At 47.1% G+C, this 14726-nt stretch overlaps 1 long non-coding RNA gene across 1 annotated transcript in view; it reads right to left on the bottom strand.

Moving 5' to 3' along the window:
* Positions 1-1167: 1167 nt before the first annotated feature.
* The window catches only part of LOC105086412 (uncharacterized), an 83347-nt gene continuing 69788 nt past the window's right edge, over positions 1168-14726 (bottom strand). Inside the window, exons 4-5 of the long non-coding RNA XR_010379169.1 lie at positions 10201-10451; positions 1168-2208 (exon numbers count right to left, since the gene is read on the bottom strand). This is a non-coding gene — a long non-coding RNA (uncharacterized LOC105086412). The remainder of the gene's footprint in view (positions 2209-10200; positions 10452-14726) is intronic.

The raw sequence follows: 14726 nt of genomic DNA, 5'->3' as shown, positions 1-14726 counted from the left end.
TGGGCCACGTGACACCCACTCGCACACGACAGACATGCAGAGGACTTCAGGCAAGAATGTTGCTTACTGTCCAGGGTTCCCCAAGCTAAGTGGGCCCCCAGACAGCTTCGTCCTCTGAAACCCCTATTGAGATCTTGAAGAACACTGATGGACATTCAAATAAAAATGTCTGTTGGGGACCTGTTACGTGCCTGGCACGATGGCCCTGATGGCTGCTTTCCAAGAGCTTCCACCTTAGCGACAGGTGTGGCTCGCCTTGGTCTCCTGTTTAGAGAAAGCTCTTCACCTCTCAGTGCCTTTCTTCCTCCATACACGGAGATTCTTTTAATTCTATGAACAGCGGCTTCCTTGGAAAGGTCACCCCCAAACTCTCCCTGGGGACTGCAGGTGGGGGTCAGCGATCCCCATGCAGTTTACCTGAGAATCACACAACTTGCTGTTTTAAATTCTCTCCCTGCAAAGGCTGGACCTGGGTTCAGAAGTCATATTTGACCCGTTTCTCTGTTGAATAGAAAAAAAATTGTATGAAACATTGTAATTAGGGTTTTGCAACAAGCTTTTAAGAAAACTCTGCCCTGCCGCTCCTCATATTTCACAGCTGCACCCCCGCCCCCCAACTTCCTTCTGCAGCTGAGGATCCACGCGGTGCAGGGCGGCGGGGGGCGGCTCTGGAGTGGGAGCCCCGCGCCCGAGTCCCGGGCGCAGCCTGTGTGCCTTTGGGCAAGCCCTTCAGGCTGTGTCTCCCTTTGGGCCACTTCCCCCCGAATTCCCGCTGGAGGGTGCATGTCGCACGAGAATGGGCTGTTTGGTCAGAGCCACTGCAGCAGCGGGGGAGGCGCCCCAGAGCACAGCCCGTCCCCACCCGGGGCGCACGGCTGGCCGGCCGGTCTGCGGTGCTCTCGCAGCGCGCGCGGAGCCCGGCCCCCGGGTCGTCCCGTCCCCTCCGAGGCCCGCAGCGCAGAGGGCGCTGCCCCGCTGGGGGCTGCCCTCCAGAGCCCTAGGACGCTTCCCGGCCTGGAGGCGGTGAAAGCCACAGGGGGTCGCTCCCCGCAAGCGAGCGCACTGCCCACGCCCGTGAGGGGCCGGGCACCCGCCGTCGCAGCCGAGCTCTGCGGCCCGGACGCGTGTCACTTCGGAAAACCGGGACGAGAGAGGCCTCGTCTCCCCGCGGCACTTCTGGAAAACGAGTCAAACCTTCCAAGGGAGGGAACAGCAACCTTCCGAGCACACGAGGCCCCGGAGCCCCGCCCGGACCCGGGCTGCTGGACGCTCCCGGCAATCAGGGTGTTCGTGACACTAGACAGCGCCATGCATGCCTACCTTGTTGCTAACCATTCCAATGCAGGAGGGACTTCCTGGAATGTCCCCCTGCCCACTGCGCCAGCCCCCTGGTGTCTTGACAAGCAGGTGGGGTCACCTCCCACAGCACAGTGCTGGGGCCGGCGGAAGAGAAACAAGGGTGCAGAGCTGCAGAGCCTGGAGCTAGTCTCTGAAAACTTTCCAGCCACTGTGCTTAAGCTGTAAGCAGTTCGCAGCGACCCCTTGTCAAAAGAGTGCTGGGAAACGAGCCGCACCTCAATTTCCATGAGCTTAAAATACTGTATTCACAACTGCTTGCTTCAAACACACACGCTTGCTTTGTTTTAATGTTTTAGGCAGCAGGTGACATCTATAGCACGTATTAGGCTAAAGAAAATGTGTGGCGGGCAAGCCTGAGACTGGCCATGAGGGCTCGAAGGAGGGCAGATAGTTCCTTAGTGTGGAACAACGGACGGGCCTGGAAAGCCAGGTCGTCCACTAGCAGGACTAGGTTCTGGCATGAGAGCACGCGGTTAAGCCCGGGGGGAGTATGTGCTACCTCGGGATGTCCCGGAGGCAACAACAGGATAGACTGAGAAACTCTGCACACCCGGGGTGGCTGTTCCTGGAAGGGATGGGCCTGAAACTGATCAGTTAGCCAGCAAGCAGAACGCAGTGCTTATCGCATGGAGTAGCTGAAGCCCCCCCTCTTGATAGCGTTTTTTTCTGAGCTGTTTACTCCTAATAAACACGATGTCAACCAGGCTTTCGGGGCTCTGGAGCCACGAGATCTTGAGGCCCCTGGTCCCATCTTTGCTCTTTATTTTGTCTCTGTTTCTTGAGTCCTGCGTCGCCCGTCCTCAGACACGGTCCCGAGCTGCGCTGGATGCAGCAAAAGAGAAGTGTTCTCTGGTCAGGAAAATGAAATGCAGTACATGTAAATATCAATGCAACACACATTTATTACGAGAATCTCGTGCAATAGCACGTATCAAAACTCGTGTTTCTTAGGTCAAAAAAGCAAGAACTGTTCTGCAAATAACTAGTCCACCTACACGTGGCCTCATATTTTATCCACCCCCACACGGCAACTTGCAGATTGGAGATTTCAATGAATCTTACCCTTCAGAAGCAGGTAGCTCCAGACAAAACATGCAAATCACCACCATTGCATTAAAACTGTAATATTTCAGAAATGCATGAGACAATTTGTAAAAACGTTATTTTATGATATTGTGACACGCTTGGTATTTGCCAACTTTCAAAAATGTGTAACTAGCTGGGACTTCTTTTCCTAGTCTACAAAAACCTTCTCACCTATATGCCTTAGAGTTCTGTGTCCTGGTTCAGCCCCACCCCTCACATGCCACCTCTGTGCCCCCTGCTATCATGGAGGGAGGCCCACAGATGCCAGAGCAGTGAGGACTCAGCCAGGTGTAGCCAAACCCCAGGCCCTGGGTGGAGCGAGTTATGCATCATGAAAACCAATGGTTGCGAAGTGGGATGAGCTTGCATTCAGTCGACTTTGCCACAGCGCTGGGCAAGTTTCCTCGCACCCGTGAGCCTTGTCTCCTGCTTCCTAGACTCCGTGCTTGTAAACTGAGAAGCACAGACATTAAGGGTTACTTTTCTAAGCATGGTAAGGTGAGTGGCAAAGTACATTTCTTAAATAGATTTTTAGCTGATTCCTTTGGGCATAGAGCACCACTAAGAAGTGGGGGAGGAAAAAAGAGGCCATGACAGGCAGGAAGGAGGGACAGTGTTGCAGAGAAGTCTGGTGCTTGAGCCTCCCTGGGGTGCTGCCCCCAGAAAGAGAGATGACAAAGAGACTCCGAGCAGGGCTGCCATTACAGGGCCGGGTGGTGGGCGTGCCCTGACATGCCCCAGGCAGTGGTGTCTGTCTGGTCTCTGACTGATTAGCTTCTTAAAGCCCCTCTAAAAATGTGTCCAGCAGAAAATAAAACTTCCCTTCCTCCAGAGGAGGAGAGAGGGAGCCAGATTTTAACCGGCAAATGGATCGCTTAGATTGTGACAAGGCTGCTTTGAACTCGTGCTGTTTAGAAAACGACAAGTTTGGCTTTGTTTTCTCCCATTTGCAGCTCAGGGTTGCAAAATGAGTGATAATTAGCCAAAATTATTCACCACAAATAAAGCATACAGTAAACATTTGGATTTTGGCAGGAATAAGGTGGAATAAGGGGAAAAGTAATAGCTTATATGAAACTCATGTGTCTGAAAGCTGAGAAGCTGCAGCTGGAAATGTCAGGAAGTCCCCGTGCCCCCAGCCACGTGGGTGCAGCTCGTTTCCGGAGTGACTGGGCCGCGTGCAATTGCTAGCAGAGATGGAGCTCTTTTAGAAACATCCTTTTCTTTAAAATGTGCAGGCTGGTGCTCGCCAAGGAAGCATGATCGTTGGGTTTGCATGTCTTTCCACACCATGCTGCATTTATTCTTAATAGTAATTTGTTTAGAATTGGGGCTGGGAAAGGAGTGAAGTTTACTGGATCAGAGGAAATTGGAGCTGGCGATAGGCGCATCCATTTCTCCAACTTCCCACTGTGGATGAAAAGTACCGCCAGCCACGTCAGTAAATAAAGGACACTGCGGCCATCAACTCATCAGCCAGTACCGCCACCCCAACAGTGAGCAGAGGGAACTCAGGGTGCAGACAGGCAGGCAGCCGGGCCTCTGCAGCCACCCCAGCGGTGCCCTCTGAGGGGACTCAGGATGGGAAGGAACAGGACACTGACCCTGGAGAGCTAAGGTGCATGTCAAAGGAATGTTTTTAATGAGCTCAGACCTTGGCACCTTCCCATACATAGAAAAGCACTACATTTTTTAACTTGAGATGCCTGGTTTTCTTTAATTAACAGTGATCTTTTGATGTTCTGACTACCTGGTCTTTGTTGCAAAAGCTCCTATACATCCTGGCTCCTCCCCTACCTCTTCTGAGTAGATCCCCAGAGCGATCTGAGAGGCTGTCATCCGGAGCTGAGTCCTCAGAAAGTCTACCAAGCAAAATATCACCCTCAGCTTTTAGGCTGTGCGTTTTATTTCAGTCGACACCACCTAGGAGCGATGTCCTTACTGGGCGTCCCTGAGGACAGCGGCCCCTCTCTTTGTGGACCCTTCAGCTGTGGGCTCCTTACCACACTGGGCTTTCACAGGCTTCCTGAGTTGACCCCAAATCAGCGTCATCTCAACTTCGCTCCTTTGGTGGGAAATCCCCTGGCCTAATCCCCAAAACATAACCATGGTTGCTTGAACATGAATGAAGAAGAAACAGGCAAGAGAATGTTAAAGTCGCCCTGCACAGACCACCAAAGGCAGAGTCTTTCAACGCATGTCTGTCCCCAACAACTTTCTTGTTGTTTTTTATATCTTTGTAGAAAAAAAAAAAAAGAATCAGCTTGGAAATTTTCTGGAAAAATCTTTGTTCACCAGAATTCTGTGTCCAAAAGAACTTTAATTTTTTTAAGTGCCCCTGTTCCAAAAAGTTTATTTAGAGGATAAAGTTTAAAAAAAAAATTCACCATAATATAAAATGTGTGAAATCCCAGTATACATTAAAAACATTTCAAAAAGTTGTTTCTGCTCTTCCCTTAAAATGTTCTGTGCGGCTGAATGTAGTCAACGGAGCCGTTTGCAGGGATCAGATCACTCATGGAGCCCCACACTGTGCATGGTGAACGTAAGAGCAGTCACCGGTTCCCGTGGTACCCTCCAGGTCACGTCTGCATACACGGGCTGCAGCAACACATGCAGTGACTAAGGGAGGGGACGCCGAGCCAGCCTCCCTGTGCACAGCGTCTTGAACTAGGAGGTCAAGGCCACAGGGTGTAAATTGGCCACTCCGTGTAACGTATTCTGGACAGCGCCTGACCCACAGTCATAAGTGCAGGCCATTCTCACTGCTTTTACTCATTTCAGTCCCGTTATAGCCAACTGTAAATTATTCAGGACTCAATTCCTGGACTGTCCATTACTCTGGTGACATTTTCAACGATTTGTTTCATGCTTCTTGGATAAGTTTGTTACTTTTTTAAAAAAATGTCCTCTGGGACAGAGAAAAGATGAAACTAAATGGACTCCATTTTCTTCCTTCTGGAAAAAAAAAAAAACCAAATGGGCCAAGAATGGAGCGTCTCCAAATAAGGCCAGTGGGTGAGCCATGACTGGACAGACCTGCCAGTTGTGCCAAGGAGTTTGGACTTCATTTGAAGGGCACTAAGGAGACACCAAAGGATTTTTAACAGAGCTTACTCAGCTTTGTGTGTTATAGGGGGTGTGGTGGGCAACCTCCGAGACGGCCCCAGTGGTCCACGCATGCAGACATGCATGCTGTGTGAGCCTCTCCCCTCAGGTGTAGACTGGACTTCCTGACTGCACCTGATGATTGAAAGACAGCAGAAGGGGTGGGATGACACTTCCAGGGGTGGGTTACTGTGGACTCCGTCCCGGGTACCTCTCTGTCTCCCCCTCGTCACGCTCAGGGAAGCCAGCTGCCATGCTGTGAGCTGCCCTGCGGGGACACCCACATATGACGGAACCGATGTCTTCAGCCAACAGGCATGTGGGTGAGCTCGGAAGTTGGTCCTTCCCCAGGTGAGCCTGCAGATGGTGAAGCCCTTGCCAACACCTACTGCGGCTTTTGAGAGACCCTGAGTCAGAGACACAAGGCTAAGCCATGCCCGGATTCCTGACCCACAGAAACGGTGCGATAACAAATGTGTATTGTTTTAAACCACTAGGTTTGGGACTAACTGTTATGCAGCAACTGATAACTGATACAGATGCTTATTCTCGCTAGTGCAGATAACACATTCGGGACCAGAGGAAGGAGGGAGGAAGACCAATAAAATTGCAGCCACAGTCATTGAAGGAAGGGAAAATGTGTGTCTGACCTAGGGCAATGCCATCGATCAAAGTGAACGGTGGACAGAGAACACCGAGGTCAGGGACAAGTGAAAAGGCCGACTTGGGATGAGAACAGCAAACACATGTGATGGGGCCCCACACACTCGCTGGAAGGAAGCTCCGAGTACGGCTCTAAACTATGAAGCGGCTAATCCAGGAAGAAAACACCGTTACTTACACAGTTCATCAAGTTCACAATATAGAAGCAGAGCATTTCCCAGGAAGTGATCTAGTTACTCCTTATGCTAAGACCAGAAAGAAGTGTTTCCATCGGTCTTCAAAAGAAGGCACTGTTTAATGTAGGAAATACATCTGCAGATGAAATTAGCGCCTTCTTTTGCCTTCTCCCTTGATTGCTGAGGGCATTACTCCAAAGTAAAATTCAGTAAACACTCCCTGCTTCCCACCATAGTGCAACCAAGACACACAGTTGACTTAACGCAGGCGCAGGTTGTTGGGTGTGTAGAAGAGCTGAAGCACACGCCCATTCTCCACCTAGCTTTGTCAAGTGCTGAGCGGCACTAAGTTCAAAGTCATGTTCCCTGCCCTGAGGCGGAGGGCGCTGCTTGTCTATGAACATTTGAGTGTCAACCCGGGCAGAGAGAATGGTCACTGTCACACTAGGAGGGATGTCAGAATATAAAGAACATTCTAGAAACAGGGAACATGTAATCTTGGACTCACTCCAGCTCCCAAAGTTCTATAACACAGAGATGAGCTTAAGGTTGATCTCAAAATCTGTAAAGCAAGTGTGACAAAAGCCAAGAACGTACCTACTGGTGTGGGAACCCCAGTATCTGTTCCCAAGAGAGCCTGAGCTTGGTCCTCACCTGGGGCCTCACAGGACGGATGGGCAGGCCCTGGTGGGGCAGCCTCACCTTCAGCAGAGTGTTCAGCATTTCTTTCTCACTTTGGAAGATTTCACATTGGAAGACATTGCTGCAAAATTTGTAAATTCAAGAGACAAATAGAGAAGAAGAAAAGAAAGGAGCTAAACATTCATGGGGGAGGAAGCAGTGCTGAGAGCTGGTCTGGGACCTTCACTTCTGGCTCTAACAGTCTGGTTGCAGCAGCCTAATCCTGCTGACGTAGCACTGGAAAATCCGGGTAAAATTCCAACACACCGTCTGAAGATGCTGGCAACCTGGTCACTAGAACCTGACTGGCCACGGTCCAGAGAGAAGGGAAATGAACTGAGGTGAGGTAAGCAGTCTGCACAGCTTTGCCCCTCCAGGAATTTGTAGGGTCACAAAAATTATGGAGCAAAAAGGCCAAGCCTGCAGCAGTAACACGGAGCTGAGGAGGCAACATGGGGGCCCAGGGCTTCCAACAAGCTTAGGGTTTGAGAGCCCAGTGGCCTGGAGAGTGGAAAAATTCAGGAACATGATCCTGACATCCTGAACCAAGGTTTTTTTATTATTTTTATAGAATATATATATATATATATTTTTTTTTTTATTGAAGTTTGAACCAAGTTTTAATTTGAGACATTTTCAGATTTTAAAAACTTGTTTGGTGTTTGGACTGAATTGCGTCCCCCTGAAAGGCATGATGTTGAAGCCCTGGCCCCCAATAAGAAAATATTTGGAGATGGGGCATTTGGGAAGTAATGAGGCTTCGATGAGGTCATAAAGGTATGGTCGTCATGATGGGAGCAGCGTCCTTATAAAAAGAGATCTCAGAGGGCTTGGTTTTCCCGCTGCCGCGTGGGGACACAGGGAGAAAGCAGCCACCCCCAAGCCAGGAGGCGGCTCTCACCAGAGCTGGGCCACGCCAGCACCCTGATCTCAGGCTTCCAGCCTCCAGAACTGTGAGAAATTAATGTTGGTGTTGAAGCCACCCCGCCTATGGCATTTGGCTATGGCAGCCCAAACTAAGATGGTTGGCAAACTAGACAGAATTTTCAGCAGTCTCACAATGCTGAGGAATTTGAGTTCTGTGTCTGCTCAGAGCAGCAGGCCCAGGAAAGTCTGCAGGCTTTCGGTCAGGACCCTCGAGAGACCATAGTGCACTCTGCCAGGCCTCAGATCCACTCAGTCCTTAACTGGATTGGTGTGACCTTCCTGTCCCTGTCAGTTTGCCAGAGAGCAGCTAATGTGAATCCTCCCAAGAGGAAGATGCTGTCATCTGGAGGCGCTCTGTGCAGGAGAAATATAATTTGAGCCACATATCTAATTTTAAGATTTCTAGCACTGTATTAAAAAAGTAAAAAGAAACTGGTGAAATTAATGTTAATAATGTAACTTACTTGACCAATACATTTAGAATATCATCAATTCAAGATGTAATCAATATAAAGATTATTCAGTATTTTAGATTTTTTTTTTCTTTTTGGAACCAAGTCTTTGAAATTCAGTGAGAATTTACACAAAAGTAACCATATTTAAAGGGGACAATAGCCACCTAGTGGCTAACTTATTGGACAGCATAGATAAGGCTCCTATAATTTCTTATACACAATGTCTACCATGCAATGGGAAATTCCCAGACACACTGGAAGTCAGAGCCAAGAGAAAAAAGATATATAATAGAAGCAGATCCTGATATAAGAATGATCAGACACTGATTTAAAAATAACTGTGACTTATACGCTCAAGAAATTAAAAGACAAAGTGGGAGTTAGCAAAAAAACCTCAAAGTGATAAGAGAGAAATGAAATAAAAATTCTAAAACTCAAAAATGCAATAACTTAAAGTAGGAGCTCAATAAATGGATTTACACTCACCTGGTTACAGTAGGAGAAAAGATTAGGAAACAGAACGACAGACCAACAGAAATATCCAGAACGAAATATAGAGAATTTAAAAGAGTATTAAATTTTTAAAAAGTATTTCAAGAACAAATGTGACGTGATAAAATGCCCTAACACCATATAACAGAAGTGCTAAAAACGGAGAGAAAAGAGATTATGATGGAAGCAATCGTTGGAGACAACTTCTCAAAACTCACGAAACTTACAGCTGCAAGAAGGTCGGTGAACCCCAGCAGGTTAAATACAAAGAAAATCATATCTAGCAACCATCACGGTAAACTGCTGAAAACCGGCAGCAAAGGGAAAGTCTTCAGAGCAGCCAGAAACAAAAGCAGACGGCAACAGCAAGGCAAGATGAGCGGAACACCGGTAAGACAAACGGCTGATTTCTCAGGAGAAACCATGAGAACAGAAGGCAGTGGAACGGCGTCTTTGTGAAATGCCTGTGCAGGACAGGCAGGTGCGGAGAGGCGGCTGAGGCTGTCCGCCCGTTTCTGCAGGAGAACAGCCTGGCTGCCCCTTGGGGACCTGCACAGCTTTGACGGGAGTTTCTACTACTTTATTTTCACCTTTTTGGGTCTTTACGGCTGATCCGTCGCTTGCTTTCCTTATATAACCAAACTACAGCATTACATGGCTCCAAATCCAAAAAACAATAAAAAGTTAATACACTATTGATGAAATCACGAATCTCATTTCTGAACACTGTGTTCCGTCAGTGGGGCTTTCCTCCTGTCAAGTGCTTACAAATTAACGAGGTCATTGCCAACTTTCCCTACACATTCCAGTGACTAATTGGAGTGGTATATAGTTCCTTCCCTCCAGCCACACTAAAGTCTTTCCTCTGCGTGGCTGGTGAGATCATTCAGAGCCCCAGGCTTCTAATTAAGGCTGTCTGAGTAGCAATCCTTCCTACACAGGATCTCCTAGGAGTTTGTGAGAGCCAGATGAGCTTATCCATGTCAAAATCTTAGCACAGTGAAGATTTTGTTTTCTCTAATAGGCAGAGTATCCTTGTTTCCAATAATTTGGATACAATCAGAAAAAGCAGGGGTTTTTGGTAAGTGCGCCCCCTCAATAATCAGCTGGTGTCACCTGAGACAAAGCACGTGGCCCTGGGACAGCCTCACGAGGGAGCAGGATCTGGGTCCCAGTGAGCAACAGATGGTTTCTAAAGGAGGGGAAGGGAGGGAAGGTTGTTAAAGAAACCACACCTTGTAAAACACTCTCACCTTCTGGTGGGCGTCGAGTACCCGCTGGGCATGTCCTGCTCCCTGGATCTGACACCAGTAGCGTCCAGAAACCTGCAGCCATTTTGTGGAGAGTGTGTGTGTGTGTGTTTCAGGGATGTGTTGGCGCCTTCTCCCCGAGTGCTGGAGTGTAGCGATGTGAAAGTGGATTTTTATCTTCTGGACTTGGCTTTCTGTTCACTGGCATCTTCCTTTGAGTCTCTTGCCTCCATCCATAAGGTTCCATTCTCTCCCTCAGCCGGAAGAAAGGGTGAAAGCAGAGAAGTGAGAACGGAAGTGGTGAATTCTTAATCCCTTCAACCGTTATTCTAAAGTGGAAAAATGGGGTCTCCAGGGTTCATTTTAGTTTCACTGGAATAATGAGAGAATTGAGAGAAACATGACATGGTATTCATTTTTTTTCCCAGAAACTGATAGGAAACATGTGCATTGATTAGATTCAACTTCATGATTCAAACATAAAACTGAAAATCCAGGCTCTATTTTTTAAGTAGACAATACATGCTTATGATCTCTATCTTTATTTTTCCTCTTTAATCAATGAAATATTTCATTTTTTGTAGAAGTATAATCTACAGTGTAGAAAATATATGAAGCAGAAATGCGTGAACATATTGTGTGTACACATACCATAAAATTATAGCCTTGAGCATTTTCACAAAACGAAAATGCTTGTGCAGATCAATTAAAAAGTAACGTACAAGATTGTCACATGCTCAGGCCCCTGGGCTTGGAAAGCTGAGTGGGTGGGGTTCTGCCCCACCCCTTCTCACCCTTCAGAGATAAGCCTCCACCAGAAGGGGTCTTCTCTGTTTTAAGGATTGAGGTGGGCACTAGATTGTGTGTGTGTGTGGTGTGTGTGTGTGTGGTGTGTGTGTGTGTGTGTGTGTGTGTGTGTGTGTGTGTGTGTGTGTGTGTGTCGGGGGTTGGGGGCTTAGGCTCTGCTACCAAAAAACCCTGAAGATTTAAAGTTTACATCCTTTGTAAAAGTTCAGCAGATGAAAACCTGGAGGTTCAGGGTTCCTTGGTATGGAAGACCATGAGGACACAGAGTTCTCTCTGTGTCCTCAGAGAATGGGGTGCAGTATCACACTAAGGCAGAGATGCTGAGCTGAGACCAGGAGGCAGCTGTGCGCTCACCAGCAGGACTCCAGCTGAGCCCAGGGCCCAATGCAGGGAAAAGAGCCCCACGTGGACTCAAGGCATGTTCTGGAGGCAGAGATGTGGGGCACCTCTGGTCAAGAGTCAAAAAACACACAAGGTGCTAGCATTGGAGTGAAGACTGTCTGGCGCCCTCTCCTCCAACAATGGTTTGGGCTGTGCTCTTGCAAAAAGTCTTGGCTTCCTCAAGAACCAGCAGGCTAAATCCATGTCATGAAGTTATTTGCAGAGTGAAGTCCAAACACACCATCAACCCAGACAAGAGCTGCTGGAAGTTTCAGTTCCAGGTCTCCATACAGGATTTAGCCCCCGTTCTCAGAAACGGTGCAGGTACATCCCAGGCAACCCGAGCTCTGCGCCCAGCCTTCTGTAGTAGATGTCATCGGATTTTCTGTATTGAAACGCAGTTACACACTTGCCCTCCATTTCTGCATGTTAGGTGCCCTCATGCGCTGGTCCCTTCATGGACTCAGGGGTGTGTTTCTTGGCACTAAGCCAGTGAGTTCCATCTCTCGATCTTAGGCTAGAGCTACATGAGCTTGTTGTCAGTTCTCTGATTCTTAAACACACCTCTCCCCATGGGCCTCCCATAACTACAAGAATATTCACTTAGTTGTATTCTTTTTATGTTTTTCTTTCCCATCACTTTCCCTCTCCCTTCGAGAGCTCTTTTCTCTAATACAGTTTAAGGCACACCTTCTCTTACTTGGCTTTTCCGAAAACATTTCTGTGATTCTTTTGGAAGCTACCATGTGAAATACATTTGTACTGTTCTGTTTTTATCCTGCTGCCTCTTGAAGCGCAAACCAAATCAATCATCAAGTTTCTCCTTGCCATTTTTTTTTCCAGAGACCACAGTATCCAAACACTGAAAGAGGTCTCACAGGGATAATGCACAGGATGTAAGGGGTGAGATGTTGTCTTTGCACTTGAGTAAATGATGAGAGATGGAAGGACCCTGTTGATCAACACTTCACAAGGCCAGGACTCAGCCAAGCATTTAAATCACCCTTTGAGTTCCCAGAGCCCCTGAGTAACACCTGCAGAAACAGTACTTTCTGCAACCACTATTTAGTAGAAAAAAGTTTTTGTCTCTTCTCCAGTAACTTTGAACTATTGTCTTACAGCCTGGGATATAGTGGAGTCTCAAATAAATGTTTTGAAATGGATGAGTGGATGATAGACGAATGGATGACTGAATGGATGGAAAGATGGATGGATGGATGGATGGATGGAGAGGTGGGTGGGTGGATGGGTGAACATATGAATGAATAGATGGATGAATGCATGCATGAATGGATGCATGGATGGATGGATGTACTGCTTTATCTGACATTGGATCTCCCAGCAGGGAGTGTGGCTATGTGAATGTGAAGAAGTTACCTAAACTTTCTGTGTCTTGTGTCCTTATCTGTAAAAATAAGCCAATACAAGTCCATGATCCCTTTATCTGAAATCCTTGTGTATTTGTTAGGAGTTCAGAAGTTTCCAGATTTTAAGAGGGCAATATAGTATACTACCACATTTTTTGACATCAACTAAATTATAAAAAAATTTTTTTTTGTTTTCAAAGCATTTTGGATCTTAGCATTGAACATAAGAGAATGTGAATTTGTCCTCTCTTCCTTACGGTTCATTTAAAGACGATCATAGAATCATAAGCCCGTATGTTGGTTTACTTGATTACTTTCTGCCTTCCCCACAATAATAACTATAATCATAATGAAGGTGAGGGCCATGTTCAATATTATACACCTGACACACCACAGGTGTTCAATAAAGACAAGGGGTACGGAAGGTGGAAAGGAAGGAAGGAAGAAGAATCCTGACTTCTACATTTCCCTCCATCATGCTCTACCAGCACCACAAGTGGATTCATGCTCTACACTCAGCAGGCACGTTGATTCTTGTCTTCCTTAACCATCATCAGTGTGAACCCCCACTGGCCACTTCCTTCAGCACTTCCTTGCCTTCCTTGCCTTCCATGACATGGCATCTTACTGATTTTTCATTTTTTATCTCCATCTTCTCTTGGAGTGCTTCTTCATCCTTCTTGTCCCCCTAACGTCAAAAATGTGTACGTTTCTGCTCTCAAAGCTCCTCTCTTCTCCCTCCACAAACTCTCCTCAGGGTACCTGATCTACTTTCTGGTGTTAACTGTCAGCGTGTATGCTGTTGACTTCCAGTCCAAGTCTGTCCCTGATGGAGAGCTCTCTTGAGCTTCAGACTCACAGATCCTCTGAGATGTCAGACAAGCATCCGAGTTCCAACATCCTCAGAAGGACCCACCTCGTTTTGTGCAAACCTGACTCTCCCCTTGTGCTCTATTATGAACGGCACCATCGTCCACCCTGGCTAGGGCCCAAAGGGGCATCCCTTCCTCTCTCCTTAAATGAAACCAGTTCCCAATCCCCCCAGCAACGCCACAGCTACCATCCCTAAGCACACCTCTGCTTTTCTTTCCACCTCCTTTTAACCACTTCCCTCACTCAGGTTCTTGTCGGAACGTCTTTGGTTTACCACAACGATTCTCAAGAGGTGATCCATAGACCCTTCCCCGAGGCCCAAGATGCTTTGGGGATTTCTGCAAGGCCATGATCATGCATGGAGAAAAGCCATTCCAACTGCAAAAGATGGAACAATGGATTTTAGTGGAACAGAATATTTTTATTTGTCTGGTTTCTGTTCCACTTAGCAACTGACCTTTAAGAAACTACCACTGGTTGAATCTTGATTTAGTGTTAAAAAATAATGTGCAGTTGTCTGAAAAGACTGCTAGAATACCCCTGCTTTCCCAGATGTAGGTCTTTGTAAATCAGATTTCCTTTGCATTCGTCAACTAAGAGTACTTGCAACAGACCGATTATGAAAGTAGATGAGACTCCATTTGTCCTCCATTAGGCCATACATTGAAGAGATTTGAAGAAAGGTAAAATAATACCATTTTTTCTCTAAAGTCTTTTTGGTTTTTGAAAATATATTTTGTTTCATAAAAATGTATATGTTAATATGCAATGGGTTAGTCATTGTTATTTTTAATGAGTTAAGTTTATATCTTGAAAATGTCTAATTTGGCAAATATTGCCAGATACAACCCATAAAAACAAATGGGGTCTTCAATAATTTTTGAGTGCAAAGGGGTCCTGAGACCAAAATGTGTGAGAATTTTTGATTTACTGAGATGGCCTCCTGACCAGTTTCCTTCTCTGCAATCCTGCCCCCTCTCTGATCCTCCCTAAGCAAAGTGATTCTCCTGAAAGGCAATGCCTTCGTATAACTCCCCTGAAAAAGCTGTGGGTGGGTCCCCACTTCCCTGAGGGTAAGACGGCCAGCAGGCTCCTTCACAA

Source organism: Camelus dromedarius, chromosome 36, assembly GCF_036321535.1.
Source record: "Camelus dromedarius isolate mCamDro1 chromosome 36, mCamDro1.pat, whole genome shotgun sequence".
Classification (NCBI taxonomy): Eukaryota; Metazoa; Chordata; class Mammalia; order Artiodactyla; family Camelidae; genus Camelus; species Camelus dromedarius.
The sequence above is the reverse complement of the archived record's forward strand: the minus strand, read 5'-3'. Positions and strand labels throughout refer to the sequence as shown.